At 48.3% G+C, this 27,031-nt stretch overlaps 1 pseudogene; it reads left to right on the top strand.

Moving 5' to 3' along the window:
* Positions 1–598: 598 nt before the first annotated feature.
* On the top strand, positions 599–13,048 carry LOC147993204 (uncharacterized; annotated as a pseudogene).
* Positions 13,049–27,031: the final 13,983 nt, after the last annotated feature.

The following is a 27,031-nucleotide window of genomic DNA, read 5'->3' as shown; positions in this document are numbered from 1 at the left end:
AAATCCATGACACTCTGTGAGAGAGCCTATCAACGGAGACGAAGCATGAGCTGGCCGCCCTTGTGGCCGCATGGCAGAGCCGTTGTGCCAAAAAATCGAGGTCGGCATGTCGGCCAGCTCGCCCGATGTCTCCCATGACGAGTACGACACCATGATGGAGACGGACTCAACGACATCGCACCGGAGCCCGCGCCTGTACATGCGGGCTTCACCATGGAGCAGGCACATGCGCACTACAACACCGTCATGGGGAATCGATCATGGAGTCCGGCTTCATCAACCTTGCCACCTCGATGATAATCTGTGAGTAGTTCCCACAGGACCTACGGGTCCATAGTTGTAGCTTGATGGCTCTCTCTCTTTTTTGATCTTCAATACAATGTTCTCTTCGAAGATTGGTTCGATGATCACTTTTTTCGGTGTGTTTGTCGGGATCCGATGAATTATGGGTTTATGATCAGATTATTCATTGAAAGTAACTGAGTCTTCAGGGAAATCCCAACAACCAGCACACTACAACGCCGCCATGATGGAGGAGCAGCCCGCGCCGACGCCTATGTCGACGTTCCAGTAAGCGTAGAAGGAACAATGCTACAACATGTTCGTATTGGAGCAGCACCGGCTAGCAGAGGACCAAATCAACGGCGAGCGCACGAGGGAGGAGGGCGTGGTGGCCATGTCCATGGTGAAACCAAACTTCGTTGCGGAGCAGCGTGGGATCTATGAAGCTGCCACACTCAAGCCACCCCTCGACAGGAAGCAGCCCGGCGAAGGCACACCTGCAGACGATCGCGGACGAGTACAACACTAGCAGCGCCTCCTAAGCGCCGCCGAGGTACTATCATGCGGGCCGGTTCAACGACGACAGCGCCGACGCCACCATTTCCATCGTGAACCTCACGTTCACCGGCGACGGACAAGTCCCGGACTCCTCTGGGGATGAGTAAGGCACGAGAGGCTACAGTGCCTTGTGTCCCATGTGGGCCGGTCCATCTCCCTTGATATACTCTTCCTGGTCGGAGACCACACCTTCACTTCACGGGTTTTACCGCTGCCATTCATGGAGACGGCGGATGAAGCACGCAGTCGTCGATGCGGAATAGAAAGGAAGTGGCCGACAGCCGACCGCCGTCATGGGATAGGTTTAGGGTACAATTTCCTTTTTTTCCAAATGTTATGTAATGAAAATTCAGCGTGTGTGCTTGAATCTCGTCCGGTTTACCTGAATATCGCGCGAATTCCGTCCGGTTTATCAAAAAAAAATTTAAATATATGTGGACAACATTCGATGGCCGGCTCGTGTCCACGGGCTCATCCCTATATCCAGGGACGGGTACGGGAAAAAAAATTGCGGGTCCGTTGGAGATCCCGCTCGGCTCGGAAAGCCAGCAAGTGAGATGAAAAGAAATGCCCATCTACCCGGCCGTGGCGGCTGTTGACCATTTTTGGGCATGCGCACGCGCGGGAGGTTTCCCGCCGCTCGGAATGCGTTGCACGGACAGCACGTACACGTCACCCACATACACGGAGTCGGTTCGGTCCGATGCACCGGAGTAAGCCGTCGTGCGCGTAAACACGCGCCACAAACTATGATACTCGCGTTATTAATACAACTGAAAGCGACTGAGACTACGTAGTATACCCATGCAGCCTCATAGTTTTACCACGTCCGAAGGTGCAACACAGGTTCACGATGATGCATTTTTTGCCAGGTCCGGAGGTGCAACGCAGGTTTACGAGAAATGAATTTTTGTCTGCTGGGCCCACCTGCATGGTAGCACTGTTCGCTACAGATCAAAAGTGTGCCCGCTCAAAAAAAAAGTGTGAGCATGGACCAGGTACACATGCCAGGTTCCAACTCCTTCCTAGTCGACCCAACGCGATCGGGCAAAAGCACAACTACGATCCAAAAGCAGAGCATGTTGGGAGACCGTGTCGGACAAGAATATTTAATAATAACGAAAAAACAAATTGGATGGGGGCACCTGCATGCATGTGTTCACGTTGCTGCATGCATACGTGGGCCCGTACTCACATGCAACCAGACCCGTCCATCTGCAAGTCATTTATTTTATTACCATCCACTCATTAGCCATTGACCACTTCATTTATTTTACTATTCACCGTATTTTAACCAACACATATCAGTGGGCCTTTCAATGTCATGTTGCTTTAAATAAGCACAGTTTTATTACAGTAATACTCCCTCCATTCCCTTATACAAGGCCACAAACTCAAATTATAGATACCAAGATAAAATTTAATGACTATTTTACGAGTCAACTTTTCTTTTCGTTAACCAAGATCATTAATATGACCACATGCATGCAAGGAAGGAATGAGAAGGAAGTACTCGCATAGTGTCATTATGACTACATGCATGCAAGCATTAAACAAGTTGTTAGTACGAGAAAACATCATTAATTTTTACCTTGATTATTATTAGTGGCCTTTGTATAGATGCAAAATATATATTATAGTGACCTTGTATAAGGGATTGGAGAAAGTACTGTTTGTACTATTCCGGTTTCTAAGTATTTGTTTTTTAGGATTTCAAATGGTCTATTTTAAAGTGTAGATTCAGTTATTTTGCTTTGTATATAATTATTTATTAATTTTTTTAGAAAGATAAATATTTAGGAATGAACAGAGTACTATTGACCGGCGCCAAGCCCCGACACATACAAACCGATATGGATGGGTCCAATTTTATTTTTTTTGCCTGTCCCAGTCGAGCTCTTTCCGGGAAAAGCGCCATCATCCTTTTTTTTTGACCGGCAATCATCCTTTTTTGGATTGGTTTGGCCCGTGCGCGCATGGTCTTTGTTCTTTCTTTCTTTTTAGGATCGTGCACGAGAAGTGCATCGCTGCACGCAGTGGTATCTGCACGCAGCGCATCTACGGCGCGCACAGCCTTGCGATTCACAGCAGCCAAATGTGCTACTTGGAGTATAGAGCTCCGCTGGTGAGCCAAATGCTGCGTATTGATGTATATGAAGTACGGCGCACTGACAGACAGGCTGACACGCCGCTGCAGAGCAGTGTACGAGTGTACGTGCGCATGCGTGCGGGACGAAATAGTACTTCCGTCGCTTGGAGCACTGTATAATGTAAAGACTTTTCAACCTGGATGTATTTAAAGAGCATGCAACCGGACAGTATTGATCGCTTGCAACGGCCTCATTCAAACACGCACAAGCATCTCATTCAAACAGAACACGCACAACCTTCTGATCAAGTTGGCCGGAGGTGGGAGCAACGTCATGCTTGGGATGGGCCGCTCCATGGACGACATACGCATCGTAGCTAGGAACACCATGATGATCTGCTTATTCATGCTCATGCTGGAGTACTGTACTGACGAGGATTGTTGTGTTCGCCGGCGCCAGAGGACCGGGGCGCACACTCTGAAGCGCGCTGCAGGCGTTGACGGTGTGCGTTGCGATGCAGGCCTCCATGGCGCACGGCACGCTGTAGGCGTTGATGGTACGCGGCCCGACTGCGGCGTACGAATGTACGCCAGCCCCGCCTTCTACCACCGACCAGCGCCGTCTCCGGAGCTGAATGTCATGCAGGACACACCCGACAGCTCAACGTCAGGCGATGGGGCGAGCTCCTCCTGCCCAGATGGCCGCCTCTCCGGCGTCCTCCCTACGCCCGGAACTTCATGCCTCTGGCAGACGCCGTCGCCCCCGTGTATGCTATCCCGCCGCCCCCCATAACGGACGCCGCGGCTCCTGATCTGCAAAATTAAGGACGAGAGAAGTTGGAGAAAGGAGAAAGCATGGACATTCGCTCGCAACCGGCAGGAACAAAAGACGCGCAGAGTTTCACTCACCGCTCGCCCAACGCCGGTGTCCTCGCTCCGGTATCGCCATGGCTACATCCGGCGGACATGGGGTGCCGGGGGCGAGCTCCTCCTGCCCAAACGCTTTACGTTTCCTTACCTGCTGTCCTACCTGACCTACTGTCCTTGTGTCAGCAGATGCACCACACGGACCGAGCCCGCATGGTAAAAAAGGTCCCCCTGACCTGCTGTCCTTGTGTCAGCCATGCACCGCACGGGCCGAGCCCACCGAGCCAACTTGTCCACCGTATTCATCTGGACATAATGATGTATGCTGCCTTTGTCATTTCTAGCGTTTTTTAATGCGCGCATCACCTCGCCCCGACGTGCGGCTGGATAATTGCGTCCAGATGCCGCTGCGTCCAGGACATCCGCTCCCGATCGTGCACGGTCTTTATTCTGATTGCATGGCTACCACTTTTCACGATGTACCTTGAAGTGGCAAATTCACTCTTCTACTCCCTTCGTCTAGGTGTATAAGAGCAAGGGTGATCCATTTTGTTTGTCATCGTTCGTTTAGATCGGCGCGGACACAAAAGACGGCCCAACGCGCCGACCCAAACGGACGCCCGTCTGCTTTTCGTCCGCGAGCAATCCATTCCCGGCCCATTTTTGAGCCGGATTTGCGCCAACACGGACACGAGATGGACGCGCGCGCGCTCGCCCTCTTCCCTTCCTGGGCCCGCTGGTCGGTGGCACATTGTCCTCTCCCCATCCAACAGCGCACCCTCGCCCGCCTCCTTCATCGCCGCCGCCGCCGGCCAGTTCAACATAGATAGTACCAAGGATCAACTGTTAAAAGAAAAGATGAACTACTCGCCGGGGTGGCCGGATAATATAAGGATACACAGATAGTTCATAACATAGACTGTTAAAAGAAAAGATCAACTACTCGTCGTTTTTCGACTCCGACTCGGTAATGTCCTCCTCCGACGTCTGAATGTAGGCGTCAGCATGCCGCTCTTCCTTGGAGTCCCAGGACGACGCTTCTCCTAGCTTCATGTTCAATTGAGCGGCCTGCTTCCGCGCACGCTTGTCTTCCCGATAGGCGGCTCGCTCCGTTCTCCTAGCCTCCCTCTCCATCCTCCGTTGCTTGCTCGTTGACGATGTCCTGCGGGAAGCGTTCGCGCCACACTGCCATGGCTTCCACGGCCATCTCGGCGACGGCGAGGCGACGCTGCCGCCTCCGGTTGTCACGACGATCCTCGTCGGTGAAAAGCCACGGGAGAGGCGCGAGATCCTACGCCCGCTGGCTCGTTGACACGTCAGGAAAATTCATCTCCCGACGAGGCCGCCGGAGGCGCCACGCCGCCGCGTCGTACGCGCGGCCGCCCCCTCTGCAGTGTCGAAGGTGCAGAGACTAAGGCATTTTTTTCGCCAAACCAGATTTCGGAGGAGAAGGCACCGGAGCGGCGCTCGCGGACTCCGCGAAAATCCAAAGCGCCCAGGCGGCGCATCGACATGATGGCGCAGAGGCGGCGAGGCGAGTGAGGCGGCGAAGCGAGTGGGTGGCCGACAAAATGTAGAGGGGACCGCCTTCTTAATGCGCGCCAAACGCGGCGCGCCAAAACCAGCGCGGCCGATTTTTCCACGCGCGCTGGAGCGCCAAAACCAGGGCGACGACATGGCCGCTGGCATGATCTATGACAGTGTGCCTTTTCCTAAAAATTGCGCGCGGACATGAAATGGGTCGGCGCGTTGGGCGCTCTGCCGACCCAAATCTAAAAGAGGCCGGACGCCGGCGGGCGGCCGATCCAAACGGACAAGAAGCGGAGGAAATCGCCGTCCATTTGGGTCACCCCGTTGGAGTTGCTCTAAGTCATCTCAGGTTGTGCACCGCGATCAAGGTGGAGGGGAAAATGAGAGAACTTAATGTCTTTTTGCTAATTAATAGCATTGCATGCAATGAACTAACACTGCATGTCATGTTTGTTAGTCTCAATTCATGAAAAGCATGCACAACCCATATCTCTTATTGGTTGATATGTCACGAAACAAGAAACAAGGAGGGAGTTAATGTACTGTGCCTAAGTGATTTGGGATTATTTGATTTTCGTAAGGTGACTTACGCACCTAGATTCCGGGAGTAACATTTCTATCAAACTTTAGCATGATTTGACCCTGTTTTGAATTCTTTTTCCGATTTTATCCTTTTTCTTTCGTCATCGTTTTAGCAGTAGGTTTACACTGCCTATCAGCAAGGTCAATGACGGTAGGCTTTGGTCAATGCTTAAACGGACGTTTGCTAACTACTACCTCCGTCTTGGTTTATTAATCTTTATGTAATTTGTGTCAAAATTTGACCAACTATTTAACTAACAAGATGTTAATGCATGTCAATCAAATTTATATCATTAGATTCATATTTGAACATAGTTTTCATTGATATAATTTTTTATGACATGCATGAAAATTTTGTTAGTTAAATTTTTGATTAAAATTTGGGACAAAACACAATAAAGACCGTAGTACGCGAAAAGCTTACCGCCATACCCGGTGGCGGTAACTCATTTTTGCTTACCATCGATGACAGTGGCGGTAGGCTTCCATCATGCTGTGTGTCGTTGCATGCCATCGTGCAAGACTGCAAGTGTGTTGTTGCATGCATGCTTCAAGCGAACCAACCTGCGATTGGATAGTTAAACTGTGGTATCTTCAGCCCATGAGGATTCAAGTCCTGATGCTTGCATATATTTTTGGATATTTTTCAGGATTTCCGACGATGCACATTCAATGAAAGGAGACGTTTCTGTTGACGACGAGGTGTTTACGATGACTTTGTAAATTTCAAGATGATATACTGGTTCAGTCTTTCGGAGGTGTTCATAGGGATATGATGTGCATGTGTGCGTTCATATGAATGAGTATATGCGCGTGAATATGATCGCTTGCGTATGTATTGTGTTAAAAAAAAAGACCATGCTTCACTCACACAACTTGCTGTTGATATGCATGCATGTTTGTAAGCACGCAGGTAAGGCCTTCCACTATGTGGGCCAAAAGCGATGCCAAATTCAGTTTTGAGGTATTTAGCATCGATGCCCTGCGTTGCCCATCCAGTGCCGTAAAAAAATTTCAGGCCATCGGAGCACCTGCATGCACCGATGCCAAATTCACCAAGCCAATAAAAAAATGATTCCACGATCTATCTCTCGTTCTTCTCCGCTGCGTGTCTCCACCGCTCGATTCCAAAGGCCCTAGACCACCACCTCCAGCCATGACCTCCGCCTTTGGACGCGAGCTCGGCCAGTCCGTGTACCACCTCCGCGTGGCCCGACGTCGTCTGCTCCGGCCGCGAGCTCGGCCTGCCCCCGAGCTCCGCCCTTGGACGCGAGACCGGCCAGCCCGCACAGCACAACACCGGCAACCTCCATTGCGAGCTCGTCTCGCTCCAGCCCGTTCGATCTCCTCCACCGCAAGGTAGTGCTGCTCGCGACCTCCACCCACTCCGGCCCGTCGTCTTCCTCTGCCCAGGCTGCACAAGGTTTTCTGATTTGGATTGGATAGACAAAGGGGATTTCCTGATTATTTTTTATGTAGGGCCCCTTCTTTTAGAACGAGCGGTGCCCTACGCTGTGAGGCCGGTGCCTTAAAAAGTTTATTTGGCATCCATGGTGATGTGGCACCTTTTTCAGTAATTTAGCACCGGTAACATAGTGGAGGGCCTAAGTAGCCCCAGTACGTAAGCACTAATGCATGCATATAGACTACATATTTGAATACGTACATGAGCCGGCCCCACGTGCATATATATCCGAATACCCACGTAGCTATAGAGCCAGCCAATGAGATTGAATGAGATGAGTACCAGATATAGATCATAGTTTAAACTTTAAACTAAGTATACTTATCATATATTAGCTTGCATGTTCTTATTTCATAAATTATCATTTATCTCAAAATAATTAGTAATCTCACTATATGGGTTATCACAAGAATGCTTTTTTCGAGAGTACGTCTTGCGTTGTTCGCAGTGAGTGCTAGTTTTTTTTTTGTAATCACAAGAATAGTCATTTGGATAATTATAGCCGGACTGATAACCAGGTCCCGCACGAAATCACCCGAAACCCAACGGTCCGATGCGTCTCCTCCGACGGACCGATGGCGCCGCGTGTTGGCGCTCCAGTGCGCCCGTGCAAGGCCGCTAGCCCGGCTATTTAAGGCGAGCGCTGGCACCGAAACCCTACCATCCACATTTTCTCCCCTCTTGTCCACCTCCACATTTCACTCGCCATCACTCGTTGGCCGCCACCACAATCAAGTAGTCACGCCACCATGCCGACGGGTCAGGAGCTACCCATATCTAACGTCGGAGAGTCGGTTGTAGCACCTTGAGCAGATCCGGGTATGGCACGAAGTCTGGATCACCATGGGCCTACCTCCGGACGCGGCGGATCCGGAGAAAGAGGAGGACACTTTCCGCAAACGCGCCTGGTAGTGTCTGCGGGCGTTTGTGGGGCCGGATTTGGTGTTCACGTCTGCATGCACTAGTTGATTTATTGATTAGCTTGCATGTACATGCATGTCAAAGGTGTTTACTTTTTCAAAATAGCTGCATGTCAATTGCCTGAATTTCCAATTTGGGTCAATCGATTTTGGTCGAAGAAAGAAACAACCGGAGGGGAGGAAGAAGCTCGCTGGGCAGGCTACCATAGTATCTATCCTAGGGTTGAGGGTGGGGCGGTGGTGGACGGCGGTAGTGGGGGGCTGTGGTGTGGTGCTTAGCCGAAGAAAAAACTCGGCGGGGGGGGGGGGGGGGGGGTAGAGGGATGGCCGAGGGCGGTGGAAGACCGGGGGAGGGGGTGGTGGTTCCGAGGAGGGCGGGGCGGCGTGCTGCCGACCGCAAGTGGTGGTGGCCGGCGGTTCGGCCGCTGGAACGCTGGGAGGAGGAGGAAAAAGAAGGGCCGCGAGCGGTTATATCTCCATCTGACGTCCAGAATGAACCGACCAACCCGATTTGAAAAGTCTGTCGAATTACTTGTAGCCACTCCTACTTTTTACTAAGTTTGAGTTGCTTAGCACATGTATCAAAGGTGTCTACTTCTTGGCATCAATCAACCAATAGCATCTCGAGAGCAACATTTATTAGACCAACTTGCAAATGAGCAATGTCCACATCGACATCACAAACGCAGAAATATGATATTTTACCATAACCGTAAGCTTATGCGTGTATCTCAGGAAGTAACTTTGAACCCTTAACACTTGGAGGCCCCAAGTTTTCTTGCAGACATTGTGCCGGTCTGTTTTGGTATGAAGAGCATCTACGGAGGGAAAGACATACTTCAAATCCAACATATAATTTATGTTGCAAAGCAGGAAAAGTTTCCCTGCAACCATATGATCCTCCTCCTCAACCCCTATTGGATTTACTGACTTCACAGAATCGTACTTATACCATCTGGTATAAGTAGCGAGGTCAAACCACTTCTTTCATCATATTCATGAGTACAATACCCTCCGTTTCAGTTTACAAGTCCTGCGCGTATACCTAGGTTGCCAATTTTATCACCCTAATATAAACTATATAACACAAAAATTATACCTTTTGAAAGTAGAAACTCCGAAGTTTATGTTGGTATATTTTTTGTAATATATGACTTGTGTTAGGGTGGTCAAATTGATGACCTAGGGGTACGCTCACGCCCTGTAAACTGAGAGAGAGGTAGTACCATGTTTGCATTGACTTCAATGGGAGCTAAAATTAATGAGTCCATAAATGACGGCCTGGGCCTCTACGTGTTCAAGATTAGTGGCCAAGTCTGCCACCGTGTGGGTTCTTTGAGACCAGATCCTGGCCAAAGACAAGAATATGCTCAATTATACTCTCTCCGTTTCTTTTTACTCCGCATATAAGATTTGGTCAATGTTAAACTACACAAAGTTTTGACCAAATTTATATAAAAATTATAAACATCTACAATACTAAAACTATATAGTATGAAAATACGTTTCATGGTGCATCTGATAATATTGATTTCATATTGTGAATGTTTATATTTTTTAATATAAAGTTAGTCAAACTCTACAAAGCTTGACTTTGACCAAACCTTATATGCGGACTAAAAAGAAGTGGAGGGAGTACATGGTTGAAACATAGCATGAGGTATCAAGCCGAATAAATGTTGCTTCATCTTCACGCACTGCTACATCAACACACACTGCTTCATCTACACGCAATTCATTCCAAGCTAATGCAGGCATTGTCCAGTCCCTCATACAAATGTTGAACACGCATAATCCCATTGTCAAGCTGTTTAGGACATCAAGTCAAAGATTAAATGGGAATGATTCTGACCATTTATCAGTCAAAATATATGGAAAACCTAATGCCCATGGCGATATATATAGTGCTCCAGTAGCGTCCGGGGTTGTTGGATTGGTCATTGGTAATAAGGGTCATCTCATGTAGGCCGAGACATTATAATTGAAAATCATTCATTACAGTTGCAACGGATAGATGAAAGACACTGCAAATTTATATCCATGCAGTATCCTCTGTTATTTCCATATGGCGAGGATGGCTATCATGATGAGCTTATGTACCGTTCAACATCACACACAACTACTGGACGTCAGAAAGTCACAATGCTAGAATATTATGCATATAGGTTACATGATAGGCCAAATGACTTCAACACTCCATTACGATGCAAAAGATTAACACAAGCTTACTTTGTGGATGGCTATTGCTGTGTTGAAACATTCCGTATTGGATTCCTCCGGAAGCCTAGCTTTCAGCGTAAGTATAGATCATCACCATTCGGTTGTTTGGCAAATTCTGTATCAAGAGGTACTACAACTGGTTCTGCTTTTGGCCAAAGGATAATATTACCTTCCTCATTTACTAGAGGCCCTCGCTACTTATACCAGAACTACCAAGACCCGGTTTTTTATTGATAGTAATTACTACTGCAGCAATTAGAAAATTGATAATAGGCGGGCCAAAATTTAAAAAATTGGAAGGACGCTATGTACAACGACGTCCAGACTGAAAGCTATTGTGAATGACGTCCATGGTTGGACGCTATTATAAACAGCGTCCAGATATGTGGTTGATCAGGTGCTCTTATTTAACTATACTGAGAGTATTTCCTCTAATAGATTTAATATGTGAGTTTTGGATATTTTGTGATGGTTGTAAGGCATCGATAACAAATCACTAAAACACCCATTTGTATCATTCTAGCACAGTTTCCTTTTGCCAAATTAGACGCAAAATCGTCTTACAACACTTGAATGTATGTATTTCTAATTCATAAGCTATCAAAACTGTCGCAAGCAAGTCTAATTGTGCATTCTACACCTGTGACTTAATTTCTTTCTGGGCTGCCTTGAGGGTGAAAGACTCCATCAATTCAACGATGGGCATTGTGCTTCGGTACACTCCTTCGCTACTAAGAAAAAACTCGAGTGGTGAGCTAGTCAGGAGACCTCCCCTCTTTCCCCTCTCCCTTATGGGTTGCTCCCTCGAGCTACCGGAGCTAACCCTAGCCACCGTCATTGGGGTTCCCCCTCCCCATATCCCTCCTCCATAGTCGTTGCCAGAGGGCACGTTCGCCCTGTCAGCGTAGGCGGTGGTGGGGATGTTTTCTCTTCCATCACAGGAGGTCGGGCGCGGGCTAGTTCGGACAGGCATGGACGTCACATTGGATAACGGGCGCGGTGGTGCATCGGAGCGGCCACAGACGGCGTCGTGGAGGCGGTGTGACGGCTGGCGAGCGGCGCTGGCTGCTGGGTGCGGCGGCGTGGGCTACAGATGGCTACCCCTGCCATGGGCATGCAGGCGGCATGGTGCCCAGTGTTCGGCGACCAATGGTGGTCTTGGAGGCGGAGAGTGCATGCCAGAGGGTAATCATTGTATGGTTTGCGCAAGGCCGGTGGCGGCGGCAACCGTGGACGTCGTTACCTTCCTGAAGGCGGTGTTGTGGCTACTCTCCTCCTTCGGTTTGCTCCAGGTGAAAACCATGATCTCTTTTTGGATCAGCGATGGCGGTGCTCCAGTGTTGTATCCTTCCTAAAGGCACTGTCTTGGAGTCCACGGTTCGTCGGGCGCAACATCGTTTCTTTGTGACGCCTCTATCACCGTGGAGCACTCGGGCCGCTTCTCGCGGGACTCTCTTTGTATTCTTGTTGCAAGCTTGGAAGGGGTTGTGGTGGTGTCGCTGTTCTTTTGCATTGTTGTGTCCTGTCCCGGGTGTATGTGGTGTGGTGCGAGTTGTATGCATCGAGTTGTATGATAGTTGCTTCATCAATAAAGCGGAGTGCGAGCCTTTTTCGATAGAAAACAACTTGAGTTCACAGCAACACGCAAAGATATTCACGCACAAATTCACAATACATGCACTCGCACGGTTGCGTATGCCTAGTGTAGGAGAGCGGGAAGGGTGGAGAGAAGGCTCATGATGATGTGTTAGTAGTCAGTGTTGTTAGAGATGACTCCGAGCATAATAGGGAAGAGGTAGGGGCGGTCCTTCCTGAGGAGGATATGACTGCCGGAATTGGACAGCTGGGGCCCCGGCGACAAGGGGGTTCAGCGGATCACCATCGCAAGCGAGGCACGACAGTGGGAATTGGCAAAGAGGGATAACAGCGAGCGAAAGGAGGGTGGTGCATTGTTGGAGCGCCATTTTCGGCGGGCTAGAGGTGACAGAGTCTAGCTTTGGTCATGTGGAGGTGGCTGAGGGTACAAGTCGAAGGCCGGAGGTAGCCAGGCGCGGTCTGGTCGAACCAAACAGTGGACGCTGTTTATAAGAGCGTCCAGCCTTGGACGCTGTTATTCCTAGCGTCCTTCCTATTTTTCAAATTTCTCATAAATGTTTATTAGTTTCAGAATTACTGGAATATTAATTATCACTAATAAAAAATTCGGACCAAGACTCTATCGCTATCTGTAGAAAATATGGCTGCCCAGACCTATTTGTCACCTTCACATCAAACGCTGCTTGGCCTTAGATTACAGAGGCTTTATCATCCATTCCAGGAAAAGAACCATCTGACCGTCCAGATATTGTCAACCAGGTATTCAAAACAAAACTTAATATCTTAGTGGATGATATTAAAAAGAAAGAATTCCTTGGGCCAATAAATGCAGGTAATAAGAGTTCCCTTAAACTTATATTCCCTTCACACAACATACTATTCTGTCAATTATTTAACAACTTTTGAATTCATGTAGTTATCTACACAGTTGAATTTTAGAAACCTGACCTCTCAAATTTGGGCCTGAAATGAGTCGCCTGGCGGACAAAAAAGCGAACGCATATCTGTTTAGGCCGGCACGTTGAGCCGGGTTTTGTGTCCGTTTCAAGCCAAATGGACACACACGAATAAAATGGATCGGTGTGTTAGAGTTGCTCTTAGAGTGTGGCGGCTGGTCGGCGCTTTAACCCCATCGCCTCGCAAAAGCAGCAAGTGAACGAAATGAAAAGAAATATTGGTGAGGAAATACCTATCTACCCGGTCGTGGCGGCTCTTGACCATTTTTGGGCATGTGCAGCGCGGGAGATTTGCCGCCGCTCGGAATGCGTTGCACGGACAGCACGTACACGTCATCCGTATACACAGAGTCGGTTCGGTATGACGTTAATAAATTAAAGGCGAAAGTATCCCTATGCACCTTCATAGTTTTAGAGCATCCACAGTCACGATGGTCAAATCCGTTCCCTATGTCCGCGATGGTGAAAACCGGTTCCTCAAATACCCGCAGACGCGTCCGTGAGCACTAACTGAACACACCTTATATTTAGCACTCTGTATTCGCGCATCTCATATCCGGCATCCTATATCCATATTACCCAAACGTTCTACCCTACATGATGAAACGATGGACAGCAAAAATCAGCTACAAAGGAACACAAGACCGGGTGACAAACTTCGTCACATCCAAAAGATCATAGTTCACCGGACAATTTCTTAAACTTTTACAACTAAAAACGATATAAACATTGAGGAGGGGAGGGGGGAGGAATCACCACTTACTCGCCGGGCCTTTGTCCTTCTGGTCGCCGGCGCAACTGTAGGCGTCCGTGGCTGGTGAAGGGTCTTGGTCATCCGACAAGGAGGTGCAGCCGTCGCCGTCGTTGGAGTCGGAGTCATAGAGGACGATCAGCCCCTTCATTCGACGAATCGCCCTATCCTGCTCCAGCTTCAACCTGGTGCCCCAAGCCTTCTTCGTCGCTGCCTCCTTCGCCTCGCGCTCCGACTGTTCAATAGAAAGCCGGAGCGCCTTGGCGTTCTTCAGTCAGAGATAGCAAGCATCCGTCTCCGCCATTCTGAGGGAGCGGCGCTAGACCCATGCGAGGAGGCGTGTGTCCTCCTCGGGGCCCGCCTCCATCCCGCGGAGGCAACGTGCGGATTGCTCCGCCACGTCCCTCTCCCGTGCATGCCGCCGACTCCAGAGTGCGCGTGCGGGCCGGCGGCGCGGGCACAAGCACCCAACGCTGGCTGTGTGGAGGAGCGGCCGACGGGGAAGGAGATGGTGCAGACTGTGTTGTCCTTGCGTCGCTACGCGCGGGCCGGCGGCGCGGGCACAAGCACCCAACGCTGGCCACATGGACGAGCGGCCAGCGGAGGAAGGAGACGACAAGGAGCCGGTGTGGACTGTGCTGCCCTTCTGTCGCTGCGTGCTGGCCGGAAGGGTCCAGCTCCAACGTCCGCGCTCCAGTTCCGGAGCTGCCGCCGGTCTCCACCTTGGACCGCTCCAGCACAATGTAGAGGGCCATCTTCTCCTCGTAGTCGAGCTCCGAGCCGGAGTAGCTGCCGGAGTAGCTGCCGGAGCTGCTCATCGTCGTGGATGGGGTTGGAATCGGCGAGGGAGAGGAGTGGACGAAGCGAGAGAGAGGGAGAGAGTGAGCTAGAGTTTGAGCTCGCCGTCTGGATTGGTTTTTTTATGGGGTCGGTGGTTGGCCGGGCCTGTCAGGTGGATGCGCCCGGGCGAGCCCGGTCCGCCTTAAATCCGCCCTATTAATTTTTACGCTTGATACGAGGGGTTCCAGTCAGCCCGACGTTTGTCCGCAGTTTGAGATCTGTTTGGGTCGATTTATTTGACCGGTTAATGACCGGACGGCCTATCAAAACGTTTGAGACAGATATGAGAGGTGCTGTAGATGCTCTTACCACGTCCGAACGTGCAACCCAGGTTCGCGATAATGCATTTTTTGCCACGTCCGAAGGTGCAACACAGGTTCACGATAATGCATTTTTTGCCATGTCCGGAGGTGCAACGCAGGTTCACGATAAATGCTTTTTCTTGTGCACTGGGCCCACCTGCACAGTGAAGGTGCACGGAAGCACTGTTCGCTACAAGATCAAAAGTATGCCCCCTCAAAAAAATAAATGTGAGCCTGGACCAGGTACACATGCCAGGTTCCTACTCCTGGTCGACCCAACGCGATCGGGCAAAAGCACTCAGACTGGGCGAAGAGATCTCTAGACTGGGTACACTATGACTGACTACACCTAACCTATGGTCGTGACCATCACAACCATGAGGCATGCGATTGAGGTTGAGAGGTTGTGATCTGGCTCGACCACTGCATATATAACAAGGATCTTCGTGAAAGATTCACCGACCATTGCCTTGTAGTTATCCCAAGCATAATCCTCGGCCAAGGGGATCATGGTGCAGATAGGACTTGTGTCGGCGTCATATCTCCCTTTCAACCTTACTACAGAACTTCCTTCCACATCCATCACTTGCCTCACCTTATCAACAAGAGTTGGATTCTTAGGAAAACACAATGCACGACTTTGGGTGTTCACAAACTCCACACCGGTGCTGCCGGATTGGATGTTAAAAGCATCACCATGATGTAAATGGACTACGTTACGATACGCCATCCTACATAAAAAGACAATATAGCCAACATTAACCCAGTTCACACGTGACAAGTTCAACATACTAGAAATGATTTCCATTGGCTGGCACCCTCCTATTACCTAATGATGTGTCATAAACAACTGATATACATCCTCTCAAGTTGATTCGTAAGAAGATTACTTGTTGGTTTTGCTAGATATGGCTGCTTCTGCATTGTCTCCACCCTCGGACTCTACGACCACTGGGGAGTTGGGGTTGGGGGTCGAGGTTGGTAAGAGGGGCCGTAGGAAAGAGAGACCGGCCGCCGCCGGCAAGCCTTCCTCGAATGGGCCGTTGGGTCCGTGGGGAACACTAGGACGAGTCGACGAGGTTGGGTGAACACTACGAGTGTGGCTCTTTGAAGGGGACGACTTGTTTGGGGAGGGGGGGAGGGGGGGTGAGCGGAGCTCAAATGGATACCAAGGTGCCCTAAAAAGGACACGTCATCCGAGGGCATGACCAGCCTAATGGACATGGCATGCCTAATTGTAAGGCGGCGCCATAGACGGCGGCTACGCAAGTGTACAGCCACGCCAAACAAAAGGGCGTACTTAAAATATTGAAACACCAAACCGTAAGGCGTTTCAAGACGCGAACTTGCCAAATTGAATGGCGTATTCATATTCATGTACTGACGCCTATCACTTAGGCGTTTCACTTGTACATCAGAACACCTAAGTAGGAGGTGGATGTACTGACGCGAGGGTTCTCGGTATTGCAAGCAGGCCAGATATTCCATCGAAAGTCGCGCCTTTTGTATATGGCGCGTCATTGCCGGCGCCACGTTGACGGCATGACTGATGACCGTGGACCGTGACCGGTCAAAGACGCCTTCGCGGGCGGCGTGGTGACGTGCAAGTGTCGCGCCTGCCGGTCCAGCGCGAAAGGGGTCTATGAGTTTTTTAGGGGTCAGTTGGCGAAATAAAGACCTCCAGGGGTCATTATGTAAAAATAATACACCAGGTTCCAACTCCTTCCTGGTCGACCCAACGCGATCGGGCAAAAGCACAACTACGATCCAAAAGCAGAGCATGTCGGGAGACCGTGTCGGACAAGAATATTTAATAATAACGAAAAAACAAATTGGATGGGGGCACCTGCATGCATGTGTTAACGCAGCTGCATGCATACGTGGGCCCGCACACGCACGCAACCAGACCCGTCCATCTGCAAGTCATTTATTTTATTACCGTCCACTCGTTAACCCTTGTGCACTTCATTAATCAACTACGCGGTCCTAACCAATATATTTAAGTGGGCCATTCAATGCCATGTTGCATTAAATAAACACGGTACAGAGTACTTCCTCCGTCAAAAAATATTCGGTACTCCCTCTGTTCGGAAATACTTATCATCAAAATAGATAAATTGGGATGTATTTAGATATATTTTAGTTTTAAATACATCATTTTTTGTTCATTTTCATGACAAATATTTTCGGACGGAGGGAGTAGCAAATTAGTGCTAGATACATCCATTTTAAGGAACAAACTTTTTCGAAAGGAGGGAGTAGTATTTTTTAGTTACACTTTCGGTAATCTCTCCATCCATATATACAGGGCCTAAGAGCATCTATAGTCGGATGCCTCAAACCCGCCTCATACGCTCGGGCGGCCCGCCCGGTCATGTTTTTTCAACCTAGACCACGCCTCAAACGGGCATCAAACACCCGAGCTGACCGCCACCCCTTATATCCATCCTAAATATGGGGCAGATACGGATGTGCCCGGGCACTCCCGCCACGTCGGACAGACAAGGGGTCCCAGCCGGAAACACCCTCAAACCCGGCGGTACGAAACTCGTCTCCTCTGTCGGACCGGTGGCGCCGCATAGTGCCTTCCCCGGCTATTTAAGTCGATCGGCGGCACCGAAACCCTATCATCCATCCACATTTTCCTCCTCCTGTCCGCCACCGCTTCCACTTTCCACTACACCCATCCGCCTAGTGGCCATGCCTCCATGCCGCACTAGTAGAAAACAGGGCTATGGTCCAGGCCGCATCATCCCATTAGTCCCAGTTCAGTCTAGAACCGGGACCAATGTGGGCATTGGTCCCGGTTCGTGAGCCCAGGGGGCCGGCCGAGCTACGTGGGCCATTGGTCCCGGTTCATCTGGACCTTTTGGTCCCGGTTGGTGGGATGAACCGGGACCAAAGGGCCTCCCTCCTGGCCCACCACCATTGGTCCCGGTTCATGCCACGAACCGGGACCAAAGGCTGCCCTTTAGTCCCGGTTCATGCCACGAACCGGGACCAATGAATTGCCTATATATACCCCCTCGCGCAAGAGCAGAGCACAGTGCTCTGTTTTTTCTGGCCGAGGGGGAGAGGGCTTTGTGGTGCTCTAGCTCACCTCCTATGCACATGAGGTGTTCGATGGAATGCCCGAGCCACACTACTTAAACTTTCTCCTCTCAAAACTCGACCTCCAAGCTCCATTTTCCTCGAGATTTGTCTAGATTTAGCGGTCCGTCACACCCCGTCCCCGTCTTCACCGCCGTCGATCACCCGCGCCGATCTCATCACCGACACCACCGTGGTGAGCCTCTTATTCTTATCTTCTTTCTGAAAGGAAAAATATTCTTACTTGTATGTTTAGATAGATACTTGTATCATTTTCTTACATTTTTATTGCATCTTATATAGTGCGATGGTTTTGGTATCCGCCCCCGTCGGCCCTCGTCCTGTCTATGATTCGGATTTGGTATGTATATTATCTTTATAACTATTGGTTCATTTATTGTTTATGAAAATTATGCCGACCAACGTGACATAGATTTTATTTATCTAGGATGTATGTGAATCGGAAATGCCAACCGACCTTGTCGAGAGGTTAAATTTAGTTGAAGAAGAAAACAATTTGTTGAAGGAAAAAATAAAAAAAATTGAGGAGGAGAAGATGATATTGGAGTTGCATGTTGCGGATGTCGTCGATGATCACAAGATCAAGATGGATGCAATGCGCTTGAAGATTAGAAAGATTAGAAAATATGCCATTCATACCGAGGCTTGGTATCATTATGCCGTTGGATCAATTGTTACCTTGGTTGCGATTATGATCGCATTTGTTTTCGCATTGAAATGTTTTACATGGTTTCAATGTATGGTTTAATTAATTAGATGCTCTGGAGAGCTATATGTTATTAGATGAGAACTATGTATGCACTTTGGTTTTAATGTGATGATGAACTTCTATTAATTTGGACACTTAATTATATATAATGCACGCAGATGAACCGGCAATGGATGTACGGTGACAGACACACCCGTGAGTACATTAAGGGCGTGCATGAGTTTCTCGATGCGGCTGAGGCAAACAAGCAGAATGGTTTTATGTGTTGTCCATGCACTGAATGTGGGAATACGAGGTCTTACTCTAACCGGAAAATCCTTCACTCCCACCTGCTTTACAAGGGTTTCATGCCACACTATAATGTTTGGACGAGGCACGGAGAAATAGGGGTTATGATGGAAGACGGCGAAGAAGAAGAGTACGATGACAACTATGTGCCCCCTGAATACGGTGATGCTGCAACGGGGGGAGCTGGTGAAGATCAAGAGGAACCAGACGATGTGCCCAATGATGCTGCCACGGGTGAAGCTGCTGAAGATCAAGAGGAACCAAACGATGTGCCCGATGATGATGATCTCCGCCGGGTCATTGTCGATGCAAGGACGCAATGCATTAGTCAAAAGAAGCTGAAGTTCGATCGCATGTTAGAGGATCACAAAAAAGGGTTATACCCCAATTGCGAAGATGGCAACACAAAGCTCGGTACCGTACTGGAATTGCTGCAGTGGAAGGCAGAGAATGCTGTGGCTGACAAAGGATTTGAGAAGCTACTGAAAATATTGAAGAAGAAGCTTCCAAAGGATAACGAATTGCCCGACAGTACATACGCAGCAAAGAAGGTCGTATGCCCTCTAGGATTGGAGGTGGAGAAGATACATGCATGCCCTAATGACTGCATCCTCTACCGCGGTGCATACAAGGATCTGAACGCATGCCCGGTATGCGGTGCGTTGCGGTATAAGATCAGACAAGATGACCCCGGTGATGTTGACGGCGAGCCCCTCAGGAAGAGGGTTCCTGTGAAGGTGATGTGGTATGCTCCTATAATACCACGGTTGAAACATCTGTTCAGAAACGAAGAGCATGCCAAGTTGATGCGATGGCACAGTGAGAACCGAAAGAAAGACGGGAAGTTGAGAGCACCCGCTGACGGGTCGCTGTGGAGAAAAATCGAGAGAAAGTACTGGGATGAGTTTGCAAAGGACCCGAGGAATGTATGGTTTGCTTTAAGCGCGGATGGCATTAATCCTTTCGGGGAGCAGAGCAGCAATCACAGCACCTGGCCCGTGACTCTATGTATGTATAACCTTCCTCCTTGGATGTGCATGAAGCGGAAGTTCATTATGATGCCAGTTCTCATCCAAGGCCCTAAGCAACCCGGCAACGAAACTGATGTGTACCTAAGGCCATTAGTTGAAGAACTTTTACAGCTGTGGAATGGAAACGGTGTACGTACGTGGGATGAGCACAGACAGGAGGAATTTAACCTTAAGGCGTTGCTGTTCGTGACCATCAACGATTGGCCCGCTCTCAGTAACCTTTCAGGACAGACAAACAAAGGATACCACGCATGCACGCACTGTTTAGATGACACTGAAAGTATATACCTAGACAAATGCAGGAAGAATGTGTACCTGGGCCATCGTCGATTTCTTCCGACCAACCATCAATGTCGAAAGAAAGGCAAGCATTTCAAAGGCGAGGCAGATCACCGGAAGAAGCCCGCCATGCGCACCGGTGATCACGTGCTTGCTATGGTCAATGATTTACACTACGTAATCTTTGGAAAGGGTCCCGGTGGACTAGCTGTTCCGAATGACGCTGAGGGACACGCACCCATGTGGAAGAAGAAATCTATATTTTGGGACCTACCCTACTGGAAAGACCTAGAGGTCCGCTCCTCAATCGACGTGATGCACGTGACGAAGAACCTTTGCGTGAACCTGCTAGGCTTCTTGGGCGTGTATGGGAAGACAAAAGATACACCTGAGGCACGGGAGGACATGCAACGTTTGCACGAAAAAGACGGCATGCCTCCGAAGCAGTATAAAGGTCCTGCCAGCTACGCTCTTACGAAAGAAGAGAAAGAAATCTTCTTTGAATGCCTGCTCAGTATGAAGGTCACGACTGGCTTCTCGTCGAATATAAAGGGAATAATAAATATGCCAGAGAAAAAGTTTTAGAACCTAAAGTCTCATGAATGCCACGTGATTATGACGCAACTACTTCCGGTTGCATTGAGGGGGCTTCTACCAGAAAACGCCCGATTAGCCATTGTGAAGCTATGTGCATTCCTCAATGCAATCTCTCAGAAGGTGATCGATCCAAAAATCGTATCAAGGCTAAGGAGTGATGTGGCGCAATGTCTTGTCAGTTTCGAGCTGGTGTTCCCACCATCCTTCTTCAATATCATGACGCACGTCCTAGTTCATCTAGTCGACGAGATTGTCATCCTGGGGCCCGTATTTCTACACAATATGTTCCCCTTTGAGAGGTTCATGGGAGTCCTAAAGAAATATGTCCGTAACCGCGCTAGGCCAGAAGGAAGCATCTCCATGGGCCATCAAACAGAGGATGTTATCGGGTTTTGTGTTGACTTTATTCCTAGCCTTAACAAGATAGGTCTCCCTAAATCGCGGTATGAGGGGAGACTGACTGGAAAAGGCACTCTTGGAAGAGACTCAATAATATGCAGGGATGGATATTATTGGTCTCAAGCACACTACACAGTTCTATAGAACTCTACCTTGGTGACCCCGTATGTCGATGAACACAAGAATAGTCTGCGCTCCAAACACCCGGAGCAATGCGATGACTGGATTACATGTGAACACATCAGGACTTTCAGCAGTTGGTTGGAAACACGTCTCAGAGGTGACAACACTGTTTGTGATGAGTTGTACTTGTTGTCCAGGGGACCATCTTTGACTGTATTGACTTACAGAGGATACGAGATAAATGGGAATACATTTTACACGATCGCCCAAGATCAAAAGAGCACCAACCAAAACAGCGGTGTCCGCTTTGATGCAGCAACCGAGAGGCGGAAAGGACACATATTATGGTTACATAGTGGACATATGGGAACTTGACTACGGACCTGATTTTAAGGTCCCTTTGTTTAAGTGCAAATGGGTCAATCTGTTAGGCGGCGGGGTACAGGTAGACCCACAGTACGGAATGACAACAGTGGATCTGAAAAATCTTGGGTACACTGACGAACCGTTCGTCCTAGCCAATGATGTGGCACAGGTTATCTATGTGAAGGACATGTCTACCAAACCGAGAAAAAGATAAGATAAGGAAGCGAATACATCATACGATGAGCCAAAGCGCCACATAGTTCTTTCAGGAAAAAGGGACATCCTGGGAGTGGACGGCAAGACAGACATGTCTGAAGATTAAGAAAAGTTTCATGAAATTCCTCCCTTCAATGCCAAGGCTGATCCAAGCATCCTGATAAACAATGAAGATTATCCATGGTTACGGCGCAATAAGCAAATGACACAAGCGAAGAAAAAGTGAAGACTTTCTCCCACAATAAGAAAATGCTATGTGGGTGAAATTATGATACCATCCCAACTTTCAACTTTTTCAGAGTTCATTTGAAATGCTTTCATGTCTTATGGTTTGAAACTTTGATACTTCGAAAGTGATTGTCCATTTTGTACACGAAGTGCATCAAGTTTTTGTCGTAACCCTCTCTACTTTTTGGAACATGCTATGTGGGTGAAATGATGATACCATGCCAACTTTCAACCTTTTCAGAGTTCATTTTGAAATGCTTTCCAATTTCAGAGTCATTTAGCTCAAAGAATGAATTAATAGCAAACAGAATGAACTACAAAACTTTTATGAAAATAAAAACAATCAATTAAAATATTATGTTATGATCAACTAAAATAAAACTATAATATTCTTCAATAGCAAAAAGAATATAATTTTTGTGACCTAAAATCAAACTATAAGTATTTAATTGTAAGTATGAATAAAAAATAAATAGCAAAGAAGAAAAAAATTCTAATTTTATAGTAAATTTATTCATAAACTAGTGATTCACACAAATTTTTAAAAATTCAAATTTAAACTATTTAAAATTTAAAACTAATGGCACTAACAGAAATTTTATAATTTTTGTGACCTAAAAGCAAAAAGAAATCACTAAAAAACTGTAAGTATTTAGTTGTAAGTAGAAATAAAAAATAAATAGAAAAAAAATTCTAATTTTATAGTAAAGTTATTCATAAACTAGTGATTCACACAAATTTTTAAAAATTCAAATTTAAACTATTTAAAATTTAAAACTAATGGCACCAACAGAAAGTTTATAATTTTTGTGACCTAAAAGCAAAAAGAAATCACTAAAAAACTATAAGTATTTAGTTTTAAGTAGAAATAAAAAAATTAAAAACCAAAAAATGTAGAAATAAAAAAGAAAAAACCAAAAAAATGCCACCTACTGGGCCTCCACGGCCTGAATACAACTAGAAACCCTACATGGGCCAGGATTCAGGCCCGCAGAGGCCCAATAGGCCCACAGGCAGTAGCAGGTTTAGGCCCGAAAGCCTGCATTAGAGAGGAGCTCGAATGGGGAGGCAGAGCATCGCTTATAAACCAGTGCCGGCGCCCTTCAGCTAGCGATGTGGGACTAAACTTTTGGGCGCGGGATGCACAAGGGCATTGGTCCCGGTTGGTGGCACCAACCGGGACTAAAGGGGGCATTGGTCACGGTTCGTGGCACCAACCGGGACCAATGCCCCCCTTTAGTCCCGGTTGGTGCCACCAACTGGGACCAAAGGCCGCCGCTTCCCGCCCTTTGGGCTGCCGAAAATTGGCCTTTGGTCCCGGTTCGTGGCACCAACCGGGACCAAAGGGGGGCATTGGTCACGGTTCGTGCCACGAACCGGGACCAATGCTCTGGCTATATATACAAACACTTGGGAAATTTCTGTCAACTGCTCCCATTCGCCCCGACGCCGCCTCGAGCCCGTCGTCGTCGTCGTCGCCGCCCCGAGCCCGTCGTCGCCCCGCGCCGTCGCCCCGCGCCCGCCGCCATCGCCCCGCCCTGCCCCGCCGTCTCCCCGCCCCGCCCTGTCGCCACCCCGAGCCCGTACGTCGTCGCCCCGCGCCGTCGCCCCGCCCTGTCGCCGCCCCGAGCCCGCCCCGTCGCCGCCCCGAGCCCACCGCCGCCCCGCCCCGTCGTCGCCCCGCGCCGGCGCCGGCCCTAGGTTGATGATATATATATGATGATGTTGATGATGTTTTTTTTCCTGTTGATGATATGATGATGTTTTTTCTGTTGATGATATGATGATGTTTTTTTTCTGTTGATGATATATGTGATGATGTTTTTTTTCATATATGCATTTTTTCATATATGTATTAATTTTTTTAAGTTGTTCGTAGATATCGATTTTAGGTTAGTGCATTTTATCACTGATTTTAGGTTAGTTGAGCCTCTTTAGTGCATTTTATGTTTGTTGCATTTTAGGTTAGTGCATTTTATGTTAGTGGAGAGGAAAAAGTAAAATAAGGAAAAGGAAAATAAGTAGAGAAAGAAGGAGAAGAAGAAGGAGAAGACGAGGAGAGGAAGAAAAGGAAGAGGAGAAGAAGAAAAGAATAGAGGAGAAGAAGAGAAAATTAGAATATATATTCTATTTTCTCTTTTCTCCTTTATTCCTTTCTTCTTCTCCTCTTTTTTTTCTTCGACACATGGGGGGGTCGAGAACGTCGGACATTCATGATAGAGGCGAGGAAGAATGGGAAGAAGAGGGAGAAGAAGAGGAGAGGAAGAAGAGGGAGAAGAAGAGGAGAGGAAGAAGACGAGGAGAAATAAATAAGAAGAAGAAAAAAGAAGAAAAAGAAGAGGAGAAGAAGAAAGGAATAGAGGAGAAGAAGAGAAAAATAGAATATATATTCTATTTTCTATTTTCTCCTCTATTCCTTTCTTCTTCTCCTCTTTTTTTTCTTCTTTTTTTTCTTCGACACGTGGGGGGGGGGGGTCGAGAACGCCGGACATTCATGAGAGAGGCGAGGAAGAAGGGGAAGAAGAGGGAGAAGAAGAGGAGAGGAAGAAGAGGAAGTCTTCTCCTCTATTCTTTCTTCTCTTCTTTTTTCTTCTTCTTCTTCTTCCTCTTTATTTTATCGGGAACGAGGGTCGTCGAGAGGGTCGCCGAGCGGTAGAGGAGAAACCCTAAATAGAAAGTATCGTCGGTGTGAGATACATGTACCGTCGGTGTCGGACACTACATCCACATCCCACAAGTGGCGCGGGCTTCGACGCCCACATCACTTGTGGGACGTGGATGTAGTGTCTGACACCGAAGGCCACATGTATCTCACACCCACGATACTTGCTAGCTATTTAGGGTTTCCTCTATCTCTTCTTCTCCACTATTCCTTTCTTCTTCTCCTCTTTTTTTTCTTCTTTCTTCTTCTTCTTCTTCTTAATTTTTATCGGGAACGAGGGTGTCGAGGATCGCCGAGGGGTCGAGGGTCGGGAACTAGGGTAGAGGGTCGAGGGTCGTTAAGGGGTCAAGGGTCGAGGGTTTCAGGGTCGAGGGTTCGAGGGTTCTATAGGGTCGAGGGTTCCAGCAGGGTCGTCTAGGGGTCGAGGGTTCCAGGGTCGTCGAGGGTTCGAGGGGTCGAGAGAGGTTTCCTAGTGTCAAAGTATTGAAGAAATCCATGCCTTCATCATTAGCCGGAAGTAACCAGGGCATGTTGGTACGAAGTTCTACAAAGTTGTTCTGGCATGGAGTCCCGGATAGAATAATCCGCCTTTTGGTACGAATTCAGCAAAGGCCTTCCAAATAGCGATATTCGCAAGGCTCTTTCTGAACTTTGTACCAAAAAGCGAATTATCCTATCTGGGACTCCGTTCCAGAACAACTTTGAAGAGCTTCGTACCATCATGCACATGTTACTTTCGCCTAATGATGAAGACATGGTTTTGTTGAATCCTTTGACACTAGGCAACCTCCCGACCCCTCGGCGACCCTCTCGAACATGAGAGGAAGAAGAGGGTCGTCTAGGGGTCGAGGGTTCGAGGGTTCTTCTCCTCTATTCTTTCTTCTCCTCTTTTTTTTCTTCTTCTTCCTCTTTTTTTATCGGGAACGAGGGTCGTCGAGGGACATAGATGTAGTGTCGTCGTTGTTGATATATACCCCCTCCCGATAGCTTACTATGATTAGGTAGCTAGTTCTACGTTTGGCACTAATATATCCATCTGTCATGTTTGAATAATAATTGCCATGTTGTAAATATTTGTAGAAACTATGGACACCGCCCTAGACGAAGCAACAAAAGAAGCGTTGTTGAGGGAGATAATCGCACAAGGAAGTGATGTCGTCTCGTACTATCTCAATGAAACCGATGGTCTGGAAGGAGAGGGTGAACAAGCTGGCTACGGTGACCTAATGCCGGTGCAAGAAGAAGAACATGAGGACGGCTCCGGTGACCCAATGCCGGTGCAAGAAGGAGACCGTGATGACGGCTCCGGTGACCGAACCGAGTACGGCCAGGTATATATATTAGTTAAGCCTATGCTGACTAGCTGATTGATGCATTCATTGTTTTGGCATGTACACATATTAATTAAGTCTTTGTTCTTTTTTCTAGCCCTCCGGATCGAGCACAACTTCGGTAAAGAGACGAGGCCCGAAGAAAAAGTTGAGCTCGGATGAAAAGCTTGAGATCACAGCAATCGCGCCCGACGGCCAACCTATTGAACCCCGCCGGACAAAGAGCGCATTTGTTGCTCAGTGCGGGGTTCTGGTTAGGGACAAGATCCCGATAAGCATCCAACAATGGTTTAAGCCGGCTACAGAAGACCCTGAGGTGTCTTATGTCAATGATATGCAGAAAAATGATCTTTGGACTGAGCTGAAGTCAAATTTCACCCTACCGCCTGAGGATAATCCAGAGAACCCAGTTAAAGAGAAATTAATCAAGTCTTTTGCTCTGAAGAGGATGGCAGAACTATTCAGGAGGTGGAAGAAAGAGCTGAATAATAAGTTTGTCGAAAATAATGAGACACCAGAATTCAAGGGAAGATATGAGAAGATCAGAGATCACTGGCCCGCATTTGTGGCCCACAAGACATCGGAAAAGAGTCAGAAGATGTCAGCGACAAACAAGCAAAATGCTGCGAAGAAGAAGCTTCACCATCGCACGGGGTCAGGTGGCTACCTCGTAGCCCGGCCTAAGTGGTCCAAGGTTGAGAATGATCTGGTTCGTAAAGGGATCGAACCGGAG

The sequence above is a fragment of the Triticum urartu genome, chromosome 1A (genome assembly GCF_056163025.1).
Source record: "Triticum urartu cultivar PI428250 chromosome 1A, HENAU_Tu73, whole genome shotgun sequence".
In the NCBI taxonomy this organism is placed as follows: domain Eukaryota; kingdom Viridiplantae; phylum Streptophyta; class Magnoliopsida; order Poales; family Poaceae; genus Triticum; species Triticum urartu.
The sequence above is the reverse complement of the archived record's forward strand: the minus strand, read 5'-3'. Positions and strand labels throughout refer to the sequence as shown.